The 26,572-nt window shown below is 43.3% G+C and overlaps 1 long non-coding RNA gene across 1 annotated transcript in view; it reads left to right on the top strand.

Moving 5' to 3' along the window:
* Positions 1 to 6,139: 6,139 nt before the first annotated feature.
* The window catches only part of LOC129486483 (uncharacterized), a 148,948-nt gene continuing 128,515 nt past the window's right edge, over positions 6,140 to 26,572 (top strand). The window contains exons 1-2 of the long non-coding RNA XR_008659002.1: positions 6,140 to 6,238; positions 6,389 to 6,631. This is a non-coding gene — a long non-coding RNA (uncharacterized lncRNA). The remainder of the gene's footprint in view (positions 6,239 to 6,388; positions 6,632 to 26,572) is intronic.

The raw sequence follows: 26,572 nt of genomic DNA, 5'->3' as shown, positions 1-26,572 counted from the left end.
GATCTAATGGGGGAGGGGCTGACAGGAAACAGGATGGCAGTTTAGAAAGAGCTTGGGCTGTGGAGTGTGGTATGGGAAAACCCCAACTTTAAATCCGATTTCTGTCACAGTGAATCAATCTCCCAGTGATTGTGTTTAGAAATGAGGATAACAATGTCCATCCAGCAAGATTGCTCTGCAAATGGAGTTGGATATGGGAAAGCCCTTAGCGTATAACAAGTGTTTGGCAGATGTTTGTCCCTCCCAGGGCTTGGGGATTTGGTCTGTGCCATGCACATAGTGAGGCTCTTAGGGCTTCAGGGACTGCCATCCAGTGAGCTGGACTAGCATGGTCCCTGGTGACCCTTCTTTCCAGCTTGGACTTCCTGGTTGGGTCCCATAAGGGCACCGTGCATTCCTGAGACACACCTGGAAGTTTTGCTGGAGACAGTGTATGTTTGGTTTGCTTTCAATGGCAACATCACTGAACTTAGAGGCAATGGGGCAGCTAACGTCAATGGTGCAGCTCTGACCTTCCTTGGAAAGCTAAGGGCAGACCAAGGGTGAAGGGAGAGGGTGAGGCAGGCACAGTGTGTTTCTGTGTTCCTTCATCTTTCCTTTTTGATACTTAGAAATGTCAAGAGAAGTCTTCTCCTTTAATCTCATATCTCCTTTAAGTCTCATAATCTTGAGACTTAAATGTCAGGGGCAGACTTTGGTTCTCTTACCTTGTGGTGGATAATATCTCTGGTGCAGACACACCCTGGAAGCACGCCTCCCTTTTAAATGTGGCACATGCAGTTTGTTTCAAGATGGTCTGAGTAATGTCCTTTTCAATTTATAGAGAGGTCGTAGATGCCATCGCACTGCATAAAGATTGTATCTCAGCTGCAGGGAGGGTTCACAGTGACCAGAGTTTGCCCTGGTGCAGCCTCCTTCCTCAGGTTGTTGGCCCATTCCCAGGGCGTCATCACACTGGCATGAAAATTTCCCATCCACAAGAAGAGCAGAGGCTGGCTGCCCCCCATCCCATTCCACCTTGGATGTAAAGACTGACACCTGTATTTAATTTTGCAGCCCTAGCATTCAGCACAGGGCCTGGTACACGGTTGATGTTTACAAAACATTAGCAGAACCAAAGGCTAGAGCATGCCCCACGGAGCTGCAAGACTCCATCTCAGCACTGTGCCCCTTCCACATTATTCAGGTCTCAGCCCAAAGGGCACACACCCCACCTCTGCCGTGCCAAGGACTCCATCATAATTTCCTACTGATGTCCTTCTCAGGATGCATCCTACCCTCACATGATCTGCTCATGAAAGAGTTCACTTGTCTACTATCTCCCCCTTCCCACTAGAATGCAAGTTGTGCCCTGTAGTGTAAGAGATATTTTCCATCTTGTTAGTTGCTTTTCCCTAGTGCTTAGAACAGTACCTCATCCAAAGTATGCACTCAATGACTATTTCCTGAATTTGTTGGGTGGTTTATGATGATCATTGAATAAATAAGTATAACATACAGCAATATGCTCATTTTCTAGGAGTCAGAAATTTGGCAACTTGAACTTTCTGGAAAAGTCTTCAAAGTTGGAAGTCTCAAGAAGAAAACTCCTTACACACAAAAGAAGTCTTAAGCCAGGTTACCTCGTTTTCAAGTCCACACTGCGTTGGGAGCGAACATGAATAGTGTTGAGGGTAGATCCAGATGCAACAGCTTTCTGACAGAGTGTGGTTCAGAAAACTCAGAAGTAGCTATGGTTCTGTGAACACGGACGCCAGGCTGGAGCTCCTGCTGCAACGGGGGCCCCCAGAATTGGTTGGGAACCCTGCCGTGCTGAAGGAGGGGCCACAGGTAGCTCATCTGTGCATATGGGTAAGGCCTGCAGAAGTACACACTGTTTCTGGACAGGTGCGGGCACGCAGAAGGGCAAGCTTCATTCATCCGGTGCTCATTTAGCTGTTTCTTCATTGTTCGGTGGGTGTTCATTTTGTCAGGAGAAGTAAAAAAATGATGTTGCTTCCAAAGTCCCACATGAATCTATTTTTCTTTTTATGTTACAGTTTTTGCGATATACATACTTTGAAGAAATTGCTGGAGACGGATCCTGTAGATGACTTCTTGTCTAAAGACAATGACATTAGAAACACAGCTGTCTTACCAAAAAGGACCCACACACTCCCGTCCTGTAAACAAGGCTCTGTGTGCCTGGCACAGGCATGGCTGCTCTTATTTTTAACTGCTTTTGTGTGAGAATACAAAGAGAAATATTACATAAAGAGCAGGATGTTTTGGACATCCACTTCTACTGCATTACCTAATCCCATGACTGCAGATTTCACGAGATTCATCTGCAGGCGTTGAGAGCCTCGGAAATGTGTACCACAGGCATTGGTAATAAGAGCAAAGTTGAAAACTCCACAAGTGATATTGGAGATGCCAGAGGTAATTGTGTGTCTTCTTGGACTGGAATGATGACACCAACTCAGTACAGCAGATTCCATTTATGGAAGTTGGGTTCTAATTGTGTCACCTGGGGGAGTTAGCTCACTTTTTTGGGGGGTTGGTTTCCACGTCTGTGAATTGGGAAAAGCGATGCACCCTGTGACCCACGTATTACAGTCACACGAGATGTCAGGTAGAAGGACTGTGGAACTCTGGGTGCCGCCCATATGAGGTTATTCGTATTTGGAGCTTTGAACTTTTTCTCAGAGCATGCTCTTCCCTCTGACTCAATGGTCACAACAACCAATGAGGTCCCCATGTTTCACCAATGAAGACTCACTTCCAAGGTCAACTTAGTGGGAAGCTGAATGTGGAACTGCCCTCTCTCCGCTCCTGTTTGAATCCTTCTTCTATTACTCGAAACAACAGGGGCTATAGGTTAAGATTAAAGTGCAGCTCCATAACTGCTCCTTCGAAGAATAGAAACAGCCAAGGTGGCTCATTGTCTTAATGACTACTCTGGAGGACAATGTGAGCATCGCTCATTTACTCCAGCCAGGAGGCACAGTGAAGAGGGGAGCATCATGGTGGAGAAACAGGCAGCCTGTGCTGAAACCTTAGCTTCCTCCATCTGTGTGACCCTGTGCAGTTATATAACCAGTCTGCGACTCAGTTTCCTCATTTGTACTCATAGGGCTCTAGGGAGATTTAAGTTAGATGACATATGCAAGCCACCCAGACCATGCTTGGCACATAGCAATAAAACACTGCTAATTGTTCTGTTAGTATTAAAGCTTATCTTATGGGTTAGGAAACTGAGGCTCAGGAAGTAAAATGACTTGCTCAAGATTCAGTCTAATGCAGCTAGTCTACAGGTTTCTCTCTTAAACACGATACTGGTTTAAACCTCACAAGCAAGGCTGTAACGCAGGAGGAAACCTCAGAAAGCCTGCTGTTCTCTGCTGAGGACAGAGTTTTGTCCTCTTTTGAGGTAGTACTACCCCTTTAGGCTTCTCCAAGATGAAGGCCAGTGAAATGCTGGGATCATTATGAGCAAAACCCTGAGGATTGCCATTTGCAGGAGCTATCATTTATTCTGACATCCATTCTGAAGTCTTCACATCTTACTCAAGGAAATCAGATACAGACCACAAATGAATAGTGCTACTGCATAACAGGGCAAAGACTTTCCTTTTTTCCTTTCTAAAACTCACCAAGATAAAATATTTTTCTTGAAATCATATGCCCGTAATTCTCACTAACTATTTGGCAGAAAGTGACCATGGTCTGAGGGTGACATTGATTTTTATTTCAACCGATTTTTGTAGGGGTTTGGGCCATCACTCTTGCTTTGCGCAGTGTACGCTGACTTCTAGTTCTGGTGAGCCGACTTGATTGCAGGCTCTTCTGCCAAGCTGTTGTGGCAGCTCCATGTTGGCTCCTGCCTTGGTAGCTATGAAGTCAGAGAACACTGTGGGACAGTTGTATTGACACACTCTTTTGGGAGGGGAAGGAGGGGGGCTTATGTGTTAAATTAGGGGTTCTCAACTTTGGCACTGCTGACATTTGGGACCAGATCCTTCTGAGTTGTGGGGTAAGGGCTACCTGTTTACCATAGGATGTTGAGTAGCATCCCTGGCCTTTACTCACTGGATGATGATAGCACACACACCCCACAGTTGTGACAAACAAAAACTTCTCCAGACTTTGCTAAATGTCTCCTGGGGGGAATATCACTCACAACTGAGCACCACTATGTTAAAAGCCTGGAGTCTTAGGCTTTTCCAGGGTGATCAGAGACATGGAGGATTTTAGGGTCCCAGGCTAGGTAGACATGGAGGATTTTAGGGTCCAAGGCTAGGTAGACATGGAGTAGTTTGGGAGGCATTCCTTGATAGGTTTATTTGCATATTAAAACATATCCTGATTACCTGTGTTGGCTATGTTAGCAGCATAGTTCTTCAATTTGTGGCATAGCTGTCCTTATAGAAAAACAAAATGGTTAATTCAGTTTGGGTTTTTGAATGATCTTGTACACCTGGAGGTATGTTGGGCTATGTTTCTCACTATTTACAAAAACCTGTTATGTGTAAATACATCTGATGCTTACCCATATCATCCCCAGTTCTGTAGAAACAAATTCAACAAAAGAGGGGGAGAAGCCTGGAATAGTGGAATACTTTAACCGTCACACCAGGACTGTTGTGTGGTTTTCTTTTCTTCTGCCCTGGTTTCTCTAAGCTCAGAATGTGTTTGCAAGGCTGGTCTAGGTCTTCCTTCTTGCCTTTACTGGGCAGAACTAAGATAATGGGAATGAAAAGGGGAAGCACAACAAAAGGATGGGCAGGTTCTCCCAGGCAGAATCGACACTCCAGTCCAGTGCTCCTGCCACTTCTCTTGGCCCCGCTGCTCCCTGGGTGTGTGTATGTGTGTATGTTTCTGTGAATGAGTGTATGTGCACATGTATGTCTGCATGTGTGTGTGCACATATGTCTGTGTGTGCTTGTATGTGTCTGCATGCGTGTGCATGCATGTGTCTGTGTGGTTTGGACTTGGCGTGTTAGTCCCAGACAGGCCTTGCCATCCAGAAAAGAAGAAGGCAGTTAGGAAATGCACTTAACTGCTGCGGGGAAGAGAGAGTTGTTTTGTGGAGCTTGTTTCAAATGGGTTTTGTTTTGAATCTACAAGTTCATTCAAATTCAATCACAGCAAAATTCACAGATTGTGATGTCATGCGGATTGAAACCAAAAAAGGCTGTATAGAATGCTTTCTGCCAGATTTTACTCATGGCTTCAGGAAACTCCCCCACCCACCAGTCTTTTTTCTTTTTTTCCTTTGCATTGTGAGCCAAGACTTAAGGGTTGTGCCTTACTGAGCCTCACTTCCATTTACAGAGTTTTCTTTTTTTAACAGCCCTTGGGCCTGCGGCCTGACATCTGTGCTGCGATTTCTCTAAGCTCTTATCACTCTGCTTTGCTTCCACAATAAAAAGAGAATAGATCCTTCTAATTGTACAGACACCAACATTGTCTAGGGCAGGGGGAGGGTTGAGTAGAGAAGGAATTTATCAATCATGAACCTAGTCCACCTGTTTATTGTTATTAAGCTAACTGCATGGAGAAGTCACCCTCAATCCACAAGGAAGGCCCCTCGGAGGTGGCTGTTACTACTGGGCTTCCTTCCCCATGACGTGACACTTGCATTCCTCTGGCCTCTTGGCAGATGGAAACCTCACTCATGTCATCCCTGTGTGGTGGCTTGGACTTTGGTAGTCCAGCACTGTTATGGGATGACTTAAGGAAGGGCTATGCCCTGGGTCTGTTTAAGGGAAGGTGTGGGCCGCTGGCTCTTAGGATAAGGAAGGAGCGGGAGCTGGCATTGACCTTTCATTCATGTGTGTCGGCCATGTTGGGGCTGTGGCTGGGAGCACACCAGTATGGCCTCCCTGGACACAGCCCTCTGTGGACAGTAACTGGACCCTTTTGGTCTGGATTGGATTAGAACTAGGATTACATTCGACTCCCTGTGGTGAGTCTTTTTCTAGCTAGAGAAACCTAAACCACCTTCTCCCAGTGTGATTCTTGAGTGATACCAACGTGTAAGAGTGTTAGTTCAAACTGTCAGGCACAGGGAGTGGAATCTCAGTGTTCCCACGAATGAATGAATGGATAAATATGGAAGTGGCATAGGAGTCAAATTTACTTAATTTCTTGTCTCAGTCTAGACCACTGATGGGCTGAATTCCTATGAGTGGGGACGAGACCCTGATTCTCCCCATGCCACTCGGGGGCTCCTCACCTTGTGCCTTGCCTTGAGGTCAGTGGCGGTTCAAGGATGATCTCGACCTTTCGAGAGTCGTGAATTCCTTCTTCTTGCTGCTGTGACTCTGTGTTATCTCTTATCACAATGCTCACTGTTTTGTCTTGTATGTTTTCATCCATGTCCTCTCCCAATGCTTCCTTTCAGAATGCGAGCTTCTCCAGAGAAGCTGTGGCTTCCCGCATCTCACATCTGCGCTCAGCACACTGATTTGAAACTCTCTCAATAAGTGTGCCAATGAAGTTTTGTTGATAAATAATTAAGAAATAAATGAGAATAGTCTCTCTGGTACACGAGCCTTCCTATTCGCTCTCAGTGAATTCTTGGTTTGAAAATGCAGTGGTGTGGTAGACCAGAAACAAGGTCAGAACTCCAGTACAGAATAGACAGGTGAGTACTTTAAAGTGCAAAAAAATTACAATGGAATAATTATCATATTATTTAACCTGCATTAATCAGTTTCTTCCCCTCCTCCTTTCGCTCCTCCTTTTCTTCCTTTCTTCTTCTTTCATCTTTTTATTGTTTTACAGCTTCTTCCTCTGAACAGACTGTATTCAATCTTTCAGGAACTCAGATTTATTCAATAAATAGTTATTGGGGCTCTGTGCAGCAGCTCATGCCTGTAATCTCAGTACTTTCGGAGGCCAAGGCAAGGAGGATCGCTTGAGCCCAGGAGTTTGAGACCAGCCCTGGTAAGGTAGCAAGACACCGCCTCTACCAAAAGTACAAAAATTAGCCAGATGTGGTCGTGCATTCCTGTGGTCCCAGCTACTCCGAAGGCTGAGGTGGGAGGATCACTTGAGCCCAGGAGGTCAAGGCTGTAGTGAACCAAGATCATACCACTGCTCTCTTGCCTGGGTGACCCTGTCTCAAAAAAGAAAAAAAGGCTATTAGGCACCAATCATGTGTAGGACACACTGTTAGATGCTCTGTGCGTCACATCCCCCAAAACTTATACAATTGAATTTTTACAAAAGGTACACCGATGACTTAAATATCAAATAAGTACTCACTTGCTCACTCAGGGTCCTGTATATCAGTCAGGATATGAGTTTTCTTGGCAGAAAACGCTCTCAACCTGGGTGGTGTGAAGAGAGCATAATGAAGGGAATATTTACCGAGCTGTGAGCAGGCTTAGGAAGAGCAGAAGAAATAGTGCAGGACCTGGGGTGCACGGTAGGAGGTGCAGGTTCCTGCCTGAGCTGCACTGCCCATGGGAAGCTGGAGGACAGGGGGCAGCCAAGGGGAGTGGGGGGTGGCCCCAGAGCACCAGACAGAGTGGGCAAGGCTGAGGGGTGGACCTGAGGGGCCCTTTGGTAAAGGTGGCAGTGGTGACTGGCCTGAAAACACACACTTGCCAAGACGGTCCTGTCCACGGAGCCCTGGAAGGTGGAGGAAAGTGGCAGGTGGCAGGTGGCAGGTGGCAAGTAGAGTCCTCTCTAAGAAGCAGAGCGCCAGGTCTCAGTTGCTGCTTGGACTTCAGAGTGGAGAAAGGAGAAGAAGCCAGGGGTTTCTGAGTTTTGATTTAAGTAAAACCAGATAAATAAACCTTTACCCTAAAGTTAACAAATGGAGGATATGAAAGGATGAAGAGAGTTCCAGGGGAAAGACACGGAGTTTGGTTTTAACACTTCTGAAATGGAAGTGTGGTGGGACATCTGATAGGCACCAAAACTGGGGAATGGACCCAGTGCTGGGGATCAGCCAGTCATTGACCTCACTGGGGGTGGAGGGGGTCTCACTGGGGACAAGGGGCATCCCTGCAGAAGCTTGTCCTCTGCAGAGGACTGCAGATTTGATTTTGAGTTTGAGGTTTGGTTAGAATTTACCCTGGTAGAGAGCAGGAAAGAGTTTAAACCTCCTTTAGAAGCCAAGATCTGTAGGACTGGCTCCCCAGGCTGGGTTTGGGAGAGTCCACAGCAGGCAGGGGCTGGGGAGGCTCCCGAGAATGAAGGCGGCTGAGGACGGAGGTCGCGGTGGAAGAGGAGGTTACCACCAGCTGTAGAGGTTTCCAAGGTTAATGCACGTGAACTTTTTCACACAAGGCAAAAGTGAGGGACCACAGGGACAGCAAGGTTTTGAACAGAAAACTTACACTATACTGTGAGGGTGTTTGATGGGCACTGTGATTGTCTGCTGACTGGGCGGGGATGGGCTTCTGGCTGGCTGGTTCACTGTTTGTCTGCAGAGCAGGGGGACAACACGCAGAGCTCTGTTGCAGAAATTAGAATACAAACCATGCAAGAAAAGAATGAGTTAAGGAATGAGCCTATGGGGCTCTGTAATGAGACAGTGATGCTATCTTTGGTAGAAATTGGAGAGTAAAGGGGGCTGAGTTAAGGGAAGGTGTGGCCCTCTGACCCTTAGGATAAGGAAGGAAGATCATGCATTTCCTTGTCAATGCACCAAATTTGAAATGATGATGTGAAATTCAAGGGGAGATGTCTAGTTACAGCTGGAAGAATGCACCTAGAACTTGAGAAAAATGTCAAGGCTGTAACTTCAAATTTCAAAGTCAGTCCTATTAGTGTAAAGACAATTGCTGAAGAATACAATCTGCAGAGACAACTGCAAAGGGCAAGGTCTCAGCTGCAGGGTTCGCCCACAGTCAGGTGGGAGGCGAGATGGTGCGTTCCCACAGAGAAGCAACCAAGCACTGAGAGGAGCCGGAACAGGCTTGCCAGCAAAAGCATGACACTATTTTTGACCAGTTCTGAAGAGACACAACTAACCTGCTGTAGACCTGCCACTGGTAAAACGTGCCCAGCCTGTTGGCAATGCAAATCGGTAGGTCAGGGACCCAGTTCATGAGGATTTTCCAGTTAGTCTCTGATGACAGCTTTTCCACGAACAGACTTCAAAGCTGTATGTTATGAGGTAAAAGTCATTGACAGATAAGGAAGTCTCGCTGTGCTCATTTCTATCTCAGAAGAGGGCCCAGATGTAAGTAAGTTCCTCTCTGGACTTTGGAGATACAGACACAGGCATGGGGAGTTGGGCTCGGGGAGTAGAGTGTGCTCATGCTAGTTCGGTGAGAATCTTCATCTCTTGTCTGGTTTAATGTTATTTTAAAATAGTGTTTGTAGTTTAATCATTTTTTGAGATCTTGCTACTAGATTTTTAAAATCTGTTCTTAGAAGCCAGGATAATTTGCTCATATAATTGTTTTTGAAACAGATCTAACGCAAGACATTTTGTCCTGGTGAAGCTGAGCTGTGCATCTGCTGAGCTACGGGCAGACACTAAGAAGGACCCCAGCTGATTAGCAAAGTTGTGCCCTTGCCAGGAATTGGATCTGAGGCACATGTGGCCATCCCCATGACTCAGGGGAGGTGGGGACTGAAATCACTGTGGGCTGAAGAGGCTGGCTGGAAGCCGGCCTGCATGCTGCTGAGATAAGCAGTTCTCTCCCAGCCAGCAACATATGCCTCCCTGTCCCTGGGGAGTGGGCCCCAGCTTCCTCTCCTCACCCCCCTCCCTCCCACCCCCCAACTCCCCCACTCCCTGGAGGCCCTGAGCTATCACAGCCCTTCCCTGGGAGAAGCCTGGCCCAGCCCCGGTTTTGGCCTGCAACTAACACATTGCGTACACCGTTATCTCTTCACTTAAGTCCTGAAAGGGGTCAATAAAGTTACTCAAGAAGGACTGGGAGGCTCAGCCAGATCCATTTCAGATTGTGATGTTACAAGTTCTTGGACTCTTGACTCTGGCAAAAAGCAGAAACAAACAAAAAAAGATTTCGATCATCATAATTACTGTAAAATTAAAAAACGTTTTCAGCAACCATGGCCACAGGCCGCTTGAAGCCGGTGACTGGTAGGAACTTGGGATTGTAAAAAAAAAAAATAGTTCCTGCCTTCTCCTTTTTATTACAACTCAGCTAGCAACGACTGTGTAGGCGGCGGGCGATCAGAAATAAATGTCTGACTTGGATTTTGAGTCTCGCTTCAAAGCACACTGCCTGCCTGCTGACCCAGCTCGAGTTTTTACAGGGACAGCAACTAGGTGTCGTTTGGGAACTGACAGGGCCGCTCCGGGGCTGCGCCTGGGAGCTTGCTGCTTTGCAGGTCTCTGCTGATCAGAAAGCCGCCAGCTGTCCTGCTTCCCGCGCTATTCCCGGAACAGCATAGAAACGCATCTCTTTTCTTTTGCTTTTTTTTTCCCCGGGTCATTTTATTCTTCTTTGATTCCTTCTCCTCCCTCCTCTTTCCCTTTCTTTTGTTTTTACAGTCCCCTGTAATGACTAATTGGCAGTGTTTCCCAGCTTTTTTATGTTTCTCTTGCTCTGGTTACAAGTCGTACTAACGCAGTAATACCCACAGGGACCTATAGACAGCCAACATTTCCACATGATATACAGCATTCCCCTTTCTTTCAAAGTGTAAAACATTTACAAGGAAATGTACAAATGTATTAGGAACATTTCCCCGGTCGGTCATTAGCTCGCGCCCTCCCCGCGCCCAGGGTGCCCCCGCCCGGCGCCTCCGCGGTCCCCTCCCGCGCGCACCTTTCCGAGTGCCAGTGGGGCGGCCCCGAGACCGCAATTGCTCTGGCCCGGATTGACGAGCCTCCGATGCCCATTTACTGCGCGCGGCAGCCACTCTGGAGCCGCGGCACATCTGGATGGAGTCAGCTGCTGAGCGCCAGGGGCCAGCGCGGCCCAGCCAGCGGAGCGCGGCGGCGAGCGCTAGGGAGGCCGGCGCCCGGGCCGCCTCCGCGGCCGACCCCCTGTCCCCACCCGGGCAGGATTTCCTGATGTAAACACAGCGGCTCTGCGAGAACAGAGCTGCTCTCCTGAATGTGTCATTTAGTGTTCTTTATCTGCTTGGGGTCAGAATAGCGACTTAGAAAAACAGCAGTCTTGCTTTGAATTTAAACAGCGAAGAAGCCAGAGGGTCCTGTTCCGTATGGGGGGAGGGAGAGGCCTGGAAACCTAGCTTCTGCTTTGGTGTTTACTTGTTCCACTTTATGGTAATTTGGGGGCTAATTTCATTATCTACAGCCAAATTGGAAACAAGATGCTGTTTCTGTGAATGGTGCTAAAGGCAGGTGTGAGTTTCTGTGCAGTAGGTTGAAAGTTCCAGAGGCCCCACCAGTGCCTGGCAGGCCCTCGCCCTGGTGCAAAGTGTTCGGACAGTGACTTTCCCAGGCGGAAGCGACTGCCCCGCTGGTGGCAGAAAAAGCATCGCTTTCTATCATTGAGTACCAGCCAGGAATGTGCTTCCATCCTAGGTTTCCAGAAAGGCTCTGCTCTTGGGGGCTGAAGGGACAGGTTTCCTATCCCAGACGGTGGGATGTGTTTCCTCTCCTATTTTTAAAGGAATGGGAACAGTTCCTCCGCTGTGTCTGGCGGCAGGCTGGTCCCTTTCTCCATTTAGCTGTGAGGGTGGGCTTTCCTCTTTCTGTGACAGGGAATGGGATCTTAAGGATTTGTGGTTCTGAAGGTTCATTAAAGTAGAAGTCAGCCGATGATAAAGCATGATAAAGTCATTTTGAAATAGATGGTAGAGAGGGAAAATACAAAATGATGGCAGAGTTTGTGTTGTCATCACCAATAATTAAAATGAAATGTAGATGTGTTTCCAGTTCAGTCACAAACCATTTAAACCGTCGCGTCTAGAAAATTTCAACTGGCGGCATCATCCTCAGATACTGGCAGAGCTTCCCTAACCCTCAAGTAGGGACGAGGTTTGCAAAAGTCTTTAAATGGAAATCAGGAGGCCATGTGTGCATATCTGAGGGTAGAATCTGGCCAATATGCAGGATATGAACAGGCCTGGGAGAAGCTCTGGGCTGCTGGTATAAGATTTCAGCAGTGCAGCTTCATGGAGAGATTTGTCACAATGTTTTCAGTCTTCTGCCACAGACAATGGTTGGACTTCAGGAGCACTTTTCTGTTGGAAGAATTAGGGTACAACACCGAACTTCGCAGTCACTTCTGTGTTAACGAAGGGGTCAGTCAAAGCCAACTCTTATTTGTGTTGGGGGATTAATCACCAATGAATTGGTTAATAGAGAACACTTTTTCATCCCACACACTGTATTTTGATGAATTTGCCAGAAGGTGGGCCAGGACTGCTGGAGAGAACCAGGGTCCGACTTGGCCAATTGGCTGTTAGCAGATCTGCGTGGTGGTTTGATAAGGAGATGGGGTCAAAACCAGTTAAGACGAGGTTTGTTTAGAGCAATTCCCCCTGTGCCTGCCAAAGCAAATATAGGATTGGCTCTGAGCTCCCTTCACGTGCCGATATACTAATGTCACAACTAGGATATCGATATTGACACAATCCACTTACCTTATTCAGTTTTACTTGCACTCATTTATGTGTGTGATTATTTGTTCTGTATAATTTTATCACATGTGTAACTTCCTACACACACCACGGCAGTCGGGAAAATAGTTCCATCTCCACAGGTATCTCCCCTGTAACCGTTTTATAAAAGGCCGCATCCACTTCCACCCTGCCTGTGCCTTCCCTACCCCTCCTTTACTAATCCTTGCCACCATGAATTTGTTCTCTGTTTCTAAATTTTAGCCATACCAAAAATGTTATATAGAGAGAATCCCACAGTGTAACCTTTTGGGATTGTCTTTTTTTTTTTTGCTCAGCATGATTTCCTGGAGATCCATCCAAGTTGTTGCATGCAACAATGGTTTCTTCTTTCTGTTGCTGAGTAGTGTCCCAGCACTACTCAGTGTTTGTCTGAATCACAGTTCGTTTAGCCATTCACCAGTGGAAGGACTTATAGGCAGATCCCCACTTGTTGCTATTACAAATGAAGCTGCTACAAATTTTGTGTGTAGATTGTTGTGTGAATATCATTTTCATTTCTCTGAGATAAATGTCTAAAAGTACTATTGGTGGGTTATATGGTAGCTTAATGTTTAACTTTATTGGAAACTACCAAACTGTTTTCCAGAGTGGCTGTTCTACTTTATATTCCCACTAGCAATGTGTAAGTGACCCAGTTTCTCTGCATCCTTGCCAGCATTCGTATTGTCTCCTTTTATCATTTTAGCCATTCTGGTAAGTGTATAGCAATATCACTGTGGTTTTAATTTTTTATTTCCCTAATGATTAATGATGGTGAACATTTTCTCAGATGCTTATTTGCCACGTATATATCCTGTTCAGTAAAATACCTCTTTATGTCTTTTACTTATTTTCTAATTGAATGTTTTAGATGTTGAGTTTTGAATGTTCTTTATATGCTCTAGGTACTAGTCCTTTGTCAGTTGGTTTGTCAATATTTTCTCCAGTCTATAGCTTGTCTTTTTATACTCTTCACATGGGCTCTTACAGAGCAAAAAAGCTTTTTAATTTTAATGAGATCCAAGTTATTAATATTCCTTTTATGGATGTGCTTTTGATTTCAAGTCTAAGAACTCTTTGCCCAACTTGAGATCCTGAAGATTTTCCCATAATTCTTTGTCTAAAAGTTCGTAGTTGTACATTTTACATGTGTGCCTATGATTTAGTTTGAATTAATTTTTGTGTAAGAGGCTTAGGTTTAGCTTCTTTTTCTTTCTTTCTTCTTTTGTCTCTACATGTCCAGTTGTATCAGTACTATTTTGTGAAAAGACTAGCTTTTCTTCATTGAATTGCTTTCACACCTTTGTAAAAAAATCAGTAGAGGGCATTTGCCTGGTTTTATTTCTGGGTTCTCTATTATGTTCCATTAGTCTATGTGTCTGTCCTTTCAGCAGTACCATACTGTCTTGATTATTGTAGCTATAAGACTTGATATTAGGTAGATTGCTTCCTCCTACTTTATTCTTTTTCAAGATTATTTTACCTTTGTCTTTCTACACAAATTTTAGAATAAGCTTGTCTGTATCTACAAAAAAATCCTTGCTGGGTTTTGATAGAAATTGTATTTAACCGGTAGACCCATTTGGGGAGACTTGACATCATTACTAATGTTGATTTTTTTTCAATTCATGAACACGGTATGTCTCAGCATTTACTTATGTCTTCTTTTATTTCTTTCATCAGCCTGTGTAATATACAGTACAGAGCTTCTGTTCAAGCTTCGCTAAGTGTATATCTAAGTATTTCATTTTCTTTTGTGTGCTTATAAGTGGTAAAATGTTTTTAATTCCAATCACCACCTGTTCATTGTTAGTACACAGAAATGCAATTGATTTTTCAGGGCTGATCTTGTATCCTGTGACCTTGCTGAACTTACTTCTTATTCTAGATATTTTCTTTGTAAATTTTTTGGAGATATTACCCTTAGGCAATCATAACGTCTGCAAATGCAGACAGTTCTTATTTCTTCTTTTCCAGCATGCCTGCCTTTTATTTCTTTTGCTTGCTTTTTCAGTGGCTAGAACTTCTAGTACTATGTTAAATAACAGTGGTAGAGCCTTGCCTTGTTCTTGATCTTAGGCGGAAAGCATTCAGTCTTTTACCATTAAGTATAATGTTAGCTGTGGGTGTTTTTTTTTTGTAGATGCTAGACACTTTTTTATCAAGTTGGGGTAATTTTCTTCTGTTTCTAATGTCTATTTTTATCATTAATAAGTGCGGGATTTTGTCAAATGCTTTTTTTACATCAGTTAATATGATTTTTCTTATTTGCTTGTTGTTATGGTGGAATATATTGACCAATTTCCAAATGCTTAACAAGTTTGCATACCTGGACTAATTACACTTGGTCATGGTATCTAATTCTTTTGATATGTTGTTTGGATTTGATTTGCTAATATTTTGTTAAGGATTTTTGCATTTAAGTTTATTACATATATTGATCCATAGTTTTCATTTTATTTGCATTCTCTTTGTGTGGTTTTGGTTTCAGAATAATACTAGCATTAATAAATAAATTGGCAGTGTTCCCTCTTCTTTCATTATCTGGAAGAAATTGTGTAAGATTCATTTCAATTTTTCTTTAAATGTTTGGTAGAATTCTTTTATCTAGTAAAACCATCTGTCCTGGAGATTGTTGTTTTGGGCAGCTTTTTAATTATGAGCTAAATTTTGACCAATGTCTTTATTGGTTATAGGACTACTCAGATTGTCTATTTTGTCCTGGTTGAGTTTTGGTACTTTGTGGCTTTCAAGGAATTGGTTCATTTCTTTTAAGTTGGAGAATTTATAAGTGTAAATTTGTTCACAGGATTCCCTTGTTATCTTCTTAATGACTGCAGCATCTGAAGTTCTGAAGTGGTATCTTTTATCTCATCATTATTATTATTATTTTTTTTTTAGAGGGAGAGGAGACAGGGTCTTACTCTGTCACCGAGGCTGGAGTGCAGTGGTGCCATCTCAGCTCACTGCAGCCTCGACCTCCTGGGCTCAAGCAATCCTGCCGCCTCAGCCTCCTGAGCTGCTGAGACTAGAGGCTCAAGCCACCAGGCCTGGCTATTTTTTGTAGTTTATGTAGAGATGGGGATTTGCCATGTTGCCCGGGCTGGTCTTGAAATCCCAGGCTCAAGCAATCTGCCTGCCTCGGCCTCCCAGAGTGCTAGGATTAAAGGTGTAAGCCACCATGCCCAGACTTTTATTTCATTCTTAACAGTTGTGATCTGTTTTCACTCTTTATTTTTGTCAGTCTTACTATGGGCTTATCAATTTTATTAACTTTTTTCATATAACTAGTTTTTTGTTGCATTGATTTTACCCATTGTTTTCCTATTTTCAATTTTATTGATTTCTGCTCTACGTTATTTTCTTCTTTCTGGCTCCTCTAGATTGTATTTCACTCTTTTTTCTCTAGTTTCTTCAGGAAAGAATAGAAACCTTTTCATATTTCTAATGTAAACATTTAGTGTTATAAATTTCCTTCTTATTACTGCTTTAATTACATCCAACATCTTTTGATATATTAAGTTTTTTGTTTTCATTCTGTTCTATGCTTTTTAAAAAATATCCCTTTAAGGCTTCCTTTATAGCCCATACATTATTTAGAAATTTGTTTGAAGGTTTTCCTGCTGTCTCTTTGTTACTGGTTTCTAGTTTGATTCCATTGTGGTCAGAAAAGATATTCTGTATGACTTTCATTCTTTTATATTTGTTGATGTTTGTTTTATTGCCCAAACACATGGACTGTCTTGGTAAATGTACCATGTACACTTGAGAAACATTTGTATTGTATTGTCGTTATGTAGCTTTTTCTATGTATGTCAGTTAGATCCTATTGGTTGACTTTATTGTTCAGTCCTACATATCTTTGATGAATTTCTGTCTCGTAGCACTATCCATTGCTGAGGAGGGGCTGTCAAAACAATCAACTATAATTTTCTATTTGTATATTTCATCTTTCAGTTTCATCTGTTGGTACTTCATGTATTTTGAGGTTATGTTGTTTATTGCATACACAATTAAGATAAATATTTCTTTCTGGTGAATTATCTTTATATCCATATAGACTCTCTTTCCTTGTTTCTAGGAATTTTGTTTGCTCCGAAGTCTACTTTATGAGTTATTAATATAACTACTAGTGGTCTTCAAAAATTTTTATGTTTATATAGCTTATCTATTTTCATCATTTTCCTTTCAACCTGCCTTGTGTAAGAGAGTTTTTTGTAAGCAGCATATAATTGGGTCATGTTTATGCATTCTGCTAATGTTTACCTTTTGATTTAGACAATGCACATTTAAGGTGATTATTGGTATGTTAGTACTTAAAAGTGGTATTTTATTATTTGTTTTCTCAGGTGCTTGATCTTCTGTGTTTCTTCCTTTTCTCAGGATTACTTGAATGTTGTTTTAAAATTCCAACCTGATTTATTTTTAGTGTTTTAATGTGTCCCTTTGTATAGTTTTGTCATGGTTGCTCTGGGTTTTTTTTTTTTTTTTGAGAAGGAGTCTTTCTCTGTCCCCCTGGCTGGAGTGCAGTGGCACGATCTTGGCTCACTGCAAGCTCCGCCTCCTGGGTTCACGCCATTCTCCTGCCTCAGCCTCCCAAGTAGCTGGGATTACAGGTGCCCGCCACCACACCAGGCTAATTTTTTGTATTTTTAGTAGAGACAGGGTTTCACCGCGTTAGCCAGGATGGTCTCGATCTTCTGACCTCGTGATCCGCCCGCCTCCACCTCCCATAGTGCTGGGATTACAGGCGTGAGCCACCGTGCCTGGCCTCTGGGTTTTACAATATATGTATATGACTTACAAAAGTTGCTTGGTATCAATATTTTACCATTTTCAGCTGTGTGTGAAAATCTCACTTCTCTTTAGGTCTTTTTATCTTTCCCCTTTAAACGTCATTTTGTTATGAATCAGAAGATATTATTTTTGATTCAATTATAAAATATAACTTATAAAACTCACCAGGAAAAGGATAGTCTAGTGTATGCACCCGTGTGTACTCTTTCTCGTTTCTTTTACTTTCCTGATTCTCAAAAATTTTTTCTTTTATTGTTTTCTTTCTGTTTGAAGTACTTCATAATATTTAAGGATTGACCTGCTCATGACAAATTATTTAGTTTTCTGCATCTGAGAATGTTTTCATTTCCCCTGCCCTCTTGAAGTATAGCTTAGCTGGATATAGAATCCATGGCTGACCATTCTTTTCTCTCAGCACTGAAAAAATATTGTTTAGGGTTTGTTCAGCTTTTTGGATCTATAGGTTGATATGCTCTTGACAGATTTGTGAAGTTTTTAGTTATTATTTCTTTAAATACTCTTTAATTCCCCACCCCCTTCCTTTTCATTTTGAGACTCCAGTGATTTAAATGTTGGCTCTTCTGTCTCAGAAGTCAGTGAGGAAGACTGTTTTCATTTTTAAAAAATATCTACTTTCTCTCTGCTGTTCATATGGAGTGAATTCTATTGTTCTGCCTTAATGTTCACTGAAGGAATGCTCCTCATCTCTGCTCTACTGCTGAGCCATTGGGCAATTTTTTTTTTTTTTTGAGACGGAGTCTCGCTCTGTTGCCCAGGCTGGAGTGCAGTGGAGTGATCTTGGCTCACTGCAACCTCCACCTCCCAGGTTCAAGCAATTCTGCCTCGGCCTCCCCAGTAGCTGGGATTACAGGCACCCAACACCACGCCTGGCTAATTTTTGTATTTTTAGTAGAGATGGGGTTTCACCATATATTGGCCAGGCTGGTCTCACACTCCTGACCTTGTGACCTGCCCACCTTGGCCTCCCAAAGCACTGGGATTACAGGCTTGAGCCACTGCGCCCAGCCTCCATTCAGTTCCTTTTTATGACTTTTTTGAGATTTACTTGTTCATTTGTTTCAATAACATTTTAAATTGGTTGTTGAAGGATTTCCATGGCTATTGCTTTTACATTCTTGTCAGATAATTCCAAATTTGCATTAATATCACTGTTGACATCAGTTTATTGGCTTTTTTTTTTTTTTTTTGAGATGGAGTCTCTCTCTGTTGCCCAGGCTGGAGTGCAGTGGCGCAATCTCGGCTCACTGCAAGCTCCACCTCCCGGGTTCACGCCATTCTCCTGCCTCAGCCTCTGGAGTAGCTGGGACTACAGGTGCCCGCCACCATGCCCGGCTAACTTTTTGTATTTTTAGTAGAGACGGGGTTTCACCATGTTAGCCAGGATGGTCTCGATCTCCTGACCTCGTGATCCGCCTGTCTCGGCCTCCCATAGTGCTGGGATTACAGGCGTGAGCCACCGCGCCCGGCCAGTTTATTGGCTTTTTAAATTCAAGTTGTGAATCTCCTAGTTCTTGATATGACAGGAGATTTTCAGTTGTATGCTGAACATTTTGTCTATTATGTTAGAAGTCTCTGAGCCCTATTTAAATCATATTTTATTTTAATTTTTTATTTTATTATTATCATTTTTTTTTAAGACAGAGTCTCACTCTGTCACCCAGGCTGGAGTGCAGTGGCGCAATCTTAGCTCACTGCAACCTCTGCCTCCCAGGTAGGTTCAAGCAATTCACATGCCTCAGCCTCCTGAGTAACTGGGATTACAGGCATGCGCCACCACACCCAGCTAATTTTTGTATTTTTAGCAGAGATGGGGTTTCACCATGTTGGCCAGGCTGGTCTCGAACTCCTGACCTCAGGTGATCCACCTGCCTTGGCCTCCCAAACTGCTGGGATTACAAGCGTGAGCCACCATGCCCGGCTCAAATCTTATATTTTAGCAGCAAGTCACCCAGTTTAGGTTCAGCACACAAGTTTTGGACTGCTTTTGTGGACTGTGGTTCTGATGGCAGCTTAATTTTCAGAGTCTTTACTGTGTTGTTTGGTCTGCTTGGTTTTTCTGGTTTCCTGGGGGCTCCCACTGGTCCCTGCTGGTGTGGCCTGTAGATTGGGAAAGGCTTCCCTGGGCCAGCTGCCAGGAGGCTCTTGGTGGAAGAAGGATGTGGTGGGACCCATGTGCCTGCGTCCTGGGCAGCCCAGGCGCCTCTGGTCAGGGCAGGAGAGCCCCAGGCCATGGACAACACTCTGAGCAGCTGCTTGCTGTGGCAGGCCCCTTCTCTGGTTCCGCCTCTCACTCCTGTGTGTCTCAGCAGGAAAAGGGCATCTCAGGCCCAGTGGTAAGGAGACCTCCCCTCCAGCCACTGATTTCTGGTGGGGCTCTGATGGTCCCCTGCCAGTGGTTCCCCTGGTGCTACTGGAGCAGCTCTGCTCCATCTGGAGGATGAGCCATCTGAGGACCTGCTGGTGCTGGGTCGGGAGTGGAGACCATGACTAGTGGCTGTCCTTGCTGGGTGGAGACTGAGACCTGGCACTGTGCTGCCCTTCTTGGGTCTTGGACAAACCTGCCTTCCTCTCCTCCCAGAGTCCTCCTGGAGTTGCTTCATGTGCCATCCGTGGGTTCGCAGTTGTGCTTAGTCACGGGAGCAGGAGCAGAGGGAAGGGGTCTACCCATCTTGTTCCTCCATATGGCTTCTATCTCAGCCCCTTATCGGTAAAGTCATCCAGTGATTTATTGGGTTTTCCATCATGCAATGAAGCAATATGGCCATAAGCCCAGCCCTGAATTCTGACCTCCTGGGCTCCATTCAGTCTGTACCATGGCCTTGTACTGTGACCTTGGCCAGTGCATTCTCTGTTCAGGACCAGGATGACCTTCATACCAGTGTCCTGAGCTGGTCCAGATTTATTCCTGCTGCCATGGTGCAGTAATTAATAGTGAGCCCCTCTCACTCCCTTGGGACTTTGGGTTGGACAGTAAGTTATGTGGGTATCTCATCCCTATGGCTGCTGTGAGAATTCATCAAGTTAACCCAGGTGACCCAGGTGAAGTACTTGTAATAAATGTGCTCAATAACTGTTACCTATTGTTATTATTATAAGAATTTGTATCAAAAGTGTTATATGTATATAATACATATACATGTCCCACATCAGTCATTTATTATCAATAAAGCTCTATTTTTTAATTTTAGTAAACATGAATATAAATACAAGTTCTAATCTCTCCTCCCACACCCTAGTGGGTTGTTCAGTGTGCCCCTGGGTGCCCTGTGTCTGCCAGCTGCAGAAGTGAGTGTCTGGAGTCTGATGCTCACAGGTGAGCACAGCAGGACAGTGAGTGGCCACACAGACGCAGGAGGGATGCATCACTGCTCGGTGAAGAATAATGCCACATGGTAATGCAGGGCACTGATTTTGAGGCTATCTCCATTAACTTCATATCACATACACTGTTCCCAGGGTTATTCCTTCTCTCAGAGGCTCTTGGGATGTGAAGAGAGCAGTGGCTCTCTTTGCTTTCAGGCTGGGACTTAGCTTAGGTGTCTGGCTGTTGGGAAAATTTGGGAAAAGCTTGGCATGTTAATTTAGAGAGGGAAGGATTTGCACAGTGAGGATAAAATATCATAAGGAGAATACAGGATGCAATATGCTGTTTAATTTGTGATATTCTCTAATTAAGATTATTTCATATTTTATGATACAACATAGTAGCATGCAATTACTCTGCCCCTGGGAGTAAGCAATCTGGTGAAAAAACAACTCACATGATTAATTGATTCGTGGATTGTCCCCTCTTGGCGGAATCTGTTTGAACTTTGTTCCCCTGCTGGCTTATTTAGCACCCAGGCATTTTTAATAGTGACAGAAACAACTTTCTTGGTCGTTTGCTTTGCTTGTTGATTACATTTTTGCGTCAGTTTAATGACATGTAGGACACCGGGCATGGGGCCAGCTCTGCAAAGGTGTTGGTTTTACCTGTATTTTCTTGCCAAAGGATTTTCTGACAATATGGATGTTTGGAGAAGACTTAGCAGTCTGTTTTTCAAAAAAGATTCATATTTACAGAAAACTACTTTTTAAAAGTTGTGAATAAAAGTCGTGAATAAAAGTCCTTTTTGCCATTCAGGGAAAGAACTGAAGAAATATTAGTCATTTATGTTAGGAATTATCCCTACCACTATCTGCTATAAAGTTTTTAAGAGATAATTAATCTTTTCTTCCCCAGTTTTTATTTTAATAATAGTTTTTAGTTATACAGATGTCTTAAAGGGAGTAAATGAGATTCATGGTTATACATTGCGGGAGTCAATGACCCATCAACTAATTTCTTTCTTAATCTTCAATAGCATTTTTCATTTATTCTGTAAAAAAACATTTAAACCAATTAGTTCTCCTCTGAACTATCAGACTTAAAATTGCTTAAAATTAATGTTCTTTGTACCCCAGTGAGATACTGAATCTACCTAAAAATCCTTCAATAATATGATGCCCTAAATGTATTTATTAAGGGCTTTCAGCTTTATCTCTATAGCTATGTTTTCTTTTAAAAAGCATTGGAGACCTTTTCACCTATGGAGTTATTTCTATGTTATTATTAAAAGAGCATTCAGAATAAGACATTTCTCAAAAACCTAATACTAGAATTATATCTTGTGTGCACAACTTTCCAAACACCTTTAAAAATATTTTATGTTTTCTTACCTGCCTTTTCTCCCCCCACTGGAAAAACCAAGGCCATTGATTCTATAGTTTTGTTATCCTGATGGAATACTCTACAGGCCAGTGTGCTCATGCACATTCTATCCTGCAAGTGCTTACACATGGCAATTAATTTATGAAGTACACAGATATTCAAGAAAAAGTCATTCACAAATAGGAATCATATGACGTGAAAGTGAAACAAACGGAAAAAAATTCCATGCTCATGGATAGGAAGAATCAATATCGTGAAAATGACCATACTGCCCAAAGTAATTTATAGATTCAATGCTATCCCCATCAAGCTACCACTGACTTTCTTCACAGAATTAGAAAAAACTACTTTAAATTTCATATGGAACCAAAAAAGAGTATAGCCAAGACAATCCTAAGCCAGAAGAACAAAGCTGGAGGCATCACACTACCTGACTTCAAACTATACTATAAGGCTACAGTATCCAAATCAGCATGATACTGGTACCAAAACAGATATATAGACCATGGAACAGAACAGAGGTCTCAGAAATAACACCACACGTCTACAACCATCTGATCTTTGACAAATCTGACAAAAATAAGCAATGGGGAAAAAATTTCCTTTTTAATAAAATGGTGCTGGGAAAACTGGCTACCCATATGTAAAAAACAGAAACTGGACCCCTTCCTTACACCTTATACAAAAATTAACTCAAGATTGATTAAAGGCTTAAACGTAAAACCTAAAACCATAAGACCCTAGAAGAAAATCTAGGCAATACCATTCAGGACATAGGCATGGGCAAACAATTCATGACTAAAACACCAAAAGCAATTGCAACAAAAGCCAAAATTGACAAATGGGATCTAATTAAACTAAAGAGCTTTAGCATGGCAAAAGAAACTATCATCAGAGTGAACAGACAACCTATAGAATGGGAGAAAAATTTTGCTATCTACCCATCTGACAAAGGGCTAATATCTAGAATCGACAAGGAATTTAAACAAATTTACAAGAAAAGAAACAAACAACCCTATCAAAAAGTGGGCAAAGTATATGAACAGACACTTCTCAAAAGAAGACATTTATGAGGCCAACAAACATGAAAAAAAAGTTCATCACCACTGGTCAACAGAGAAATGCAAATCAAAACCACAGTGAGATACCATCTCACACCAGTTAGAATGGCAATCGTTAAAAAGTCAGGAAACAACAGATGCTAACAAGGATGTGGGGAAATAGGAACACTTTTACACTGTTGGTGGGAGTGTAAATTAGTTCGACCACTGTGGAAGATAGTGTGGTGATTCCTCAAGGATCTAGAACTAGAAATACCTTTTGACCCAGCAATCCTATTACTGGGTATATACCCAAAGGATTATAAATCATTCTACTGTAAAGACACATGCACACGTATGTTTATTGCAGCACTATTTACAAGATCAAAGACTTGGAACCAACCCAAATGCCCATCAATGATAGACTGGATAAAGAAAATGCATCACATATACACCATGGAATACTATGCAGCCATGAAAAAGAATGAGTTCATGTCCTTTGCAGGGACATGGATGAAGGTGGAAAGCATCATTCTCAGCAAACTAACACAGCAACAGAAAACCAAACACTGTGTGTTCTCACTCATAAGTGGGAGTTGAACAAGAAGAACACATGGACACAGGAAGGGAAACATCATACACCGGGGCCTGTCAGGAGGTGGGGGGCAAGGGGAGGGAGAGCATTAGGACAAATACCTAATTCAGGCAGGAGTTAAAACCTAGATGACAAGTTGATAGGTGCAGCAAACCACCATGGCACATGTATACCTATACAACAAACCTGCACATTCTGCACATGTATCCCAGAACTTAAAGTAAAATAAAAAAAAAGTGATGTGAAAGTGAAGTGTTATGAGCAGCTCAGGTCCGACCACGGGGCACTCAGAAGAATTTGAAAGCCCACATGAGAGGATTAACATCACATCAGCTCTGCACTTAGGGTGCTGGTCAAGGGTGAGGCTATCAAGTAGGCCACTTTCTGGGCACATCTCTGATAAAAGATAATTTTCAGAAAATGAAAGTGTGATTCTCATATACATACAAAAACAAACACATGAAGATTTTATTTTACTTGTAATCAGTGAGGGAACCAGATGTTAAAAGCAGTCCAAAGGAAAGTAAAAAAAGCACAAATTTATATGGAGTAAATCAACTGAATTGCAAATGGAGGCAGAACTGATTTTTCACAGGAACCCTGAAGTCAGCTGAAATTCTACAGAACACTACAAGTTTGCACATCCATCCCTTGCCTGCTGTTTACTAAGAGGTGCAAAATAGCTTGGTGACAATGAACAAGTTAAAAATCAGACCATTTGGAAGAGTGCGCTATAGACAATGCAACATTTCTTCACTGAAGCACAAAATTTTTTTTGCTACTCCATCCATGGGTTCATTTTCATTCCTTGCCTCCCCTCCATAAGTGAATTAGTTCAGGGAAGGGAGCAAGGGAAAAATCATGCTTGTGTAATCCTTCACCTCACTGGGAACAAACCAAACAAATGAATACACATTGTTTCTAATTCACTTGATGAAAGGCACACTTGAGTTATAATGGGAATGGCCTTTTCATGATTAGTAATAGCGTTTTATTACTCTTCCAACAATACATTGAGGCTGTTGCATTACTTTTGAGTCCAGCTAACTACTGAACCAATACCCTACTGAAGAAAGATCAGAAACAACAAGAAGGCAGGAAGTAACAAAGCTTCGTAAATGTAGTGGTAGATTAGATAAAATAGTTTTAATTTTACATTATGTATAAGAAAAACATTCCCTGTAATATCTTCTCGCATATAATTTGAGTGCATCCTCTAAAGAGACCCATGCAGAGTCCATGTCCCAGTGCCGTCCTGCTCTGGTCTTGTGACCTGGACATGCCTCCTCTAGACCAGGAGGATGGGATTTAAAAGGTGGGGACTTTAGTTCACAAGTTCCAATCTTTTCCTCATCCACTGCTTCAGCATACAGTGGCGGTTTCTGAGGGCAGCTTACAGGTAAAGACAATTTAAAATGCTCTCAAGAATTTAGCATTTGGTCAGCTTCTGGGAAGGGGAGAAATGGAAGAGAGTGTTGAGGACCTAGTTTTCCTTCTTGGTAAGAAAAACAGGGTGCATGTAAAAAAGAGCTTAAGGAAGTTTTGAATGGTGCATAATAACAAATTCTAGCAGACAAGATGAGCTAGTTGATGGGCTCAAGAAGGATCTTGAAACCCTGTCATCTGACTAGGCACTATATCTCACACCTGTAATCCCAGCACTTTGGGAGGCCAAGGCAGGCAGATCAACTGAGCTCAGGAGTTTGAGACCTGGGCAACACAGTGAGACCCTATCTTCACAAAAAAGAAAAAAACATTAGCCAGGCGTGGTGGCACATATCTGTAGTCGCAGCTACTCTGGAGGCTGAGGCAGGAGCATCATTGAGCCTGGGCGATTGAGGCTGCAGTGAGCTGTGATTGTGCTACTGCACCCCAGCCTGGGTAACAGAGTGAGACTCTGTCTTTAAAAACAAAACAAACAAACAAAACCTTTTTCTCTCATGGGTCTGGTGCTCTAAGTCTGAGGAGAGATCTGCTCGGGGCCTCTTTTCTTAGATAGGAGCTTGATTAGGTGTCCTGACTGCTGAAAGCCACTTAGAGCTTTGTTTTGTTACAAAACCTACTGAATCTTGGTTTCCTCATCGAATAAATGGGGATAATGATAAGTACCTTGCAGGGTTATGAAAATAAAGTAAAATAGTGTATACAAGGCAAAAGCAGACTGGTTCTCATTCACCAGTGACTCAGGGAATGCAGCTGTGACGGAGGCCTTCCTGAAGGAGGGTGCTCCTGCGGCTCTGCCTGGCTCAGGGATGGGATGGGAGGTGGCCTGGCACAGGGGAAAGGACAGGCTTTGGACGTGGAAGAGTGCAGATTCACATCCTGGCTTTGTCCCCAGCAAGCTACAGATGTGGGCAATTGGCATCTCACTAAGGTCACCATCAATGCATCATTTCTGAAATGGAGATGATTCTGCCCCCCTAGTGAGAGTTTAGTATGAACAAAATAAGTTTAGTAAGAACAGATTAAAAGCTCTGGGCACATGATGCGTAGGAGATGGTGTCCTGTCACCATCATGTTCCTACTATCACCGTGGTGATTCAGCTACCTCCTGCCAGGCTGGAAGTCAGCCATGCCATTGCCCTCTTCTATTGGTCTTTGTGTTCCATTCCCAGTTCTCTATGGAGATCTGGCACAATGACTGCTCCCCTGTGCTGCCTCTCTGACCTCGTGGTGGATGGTGCAGTACTTGCCTCCCTCCCTAGCCCTTGGCTCCCAGGTGGGGCAACAATGGGCCTTGGGCCATGAGCGCCGGGCACCTGGGGGCTCTCAGCAGAAGCTGGGGAAGGCATGTCAGTGCTCAGAGGTCTATCTGTGATTGTGCGCAGAGGGAAGAAACTACACCCTGCCCTATTCCTGGACAAAACTTGGCAA

The sequence above is a fragment of the Symphalangus syndactylus genome, chromosome 7, assembly GCF_028878055.3.
Source record: "Symphalangus syndactylus isolate Jambi chromosome 7, NHGRI_mSymSyn1-v2.1_pri, whole genome shotgun sequence".
NCBI lineage: Eukaryota > Metazoa > Chordata > Mammalia > Primates > Hylobatidae > Symphalangus > Symphalangus syndactylus.
Note: the sequence above shows the minus strand (reverse complement) of the source record. Positions and strands in the feature narration are given on the sequence as shown.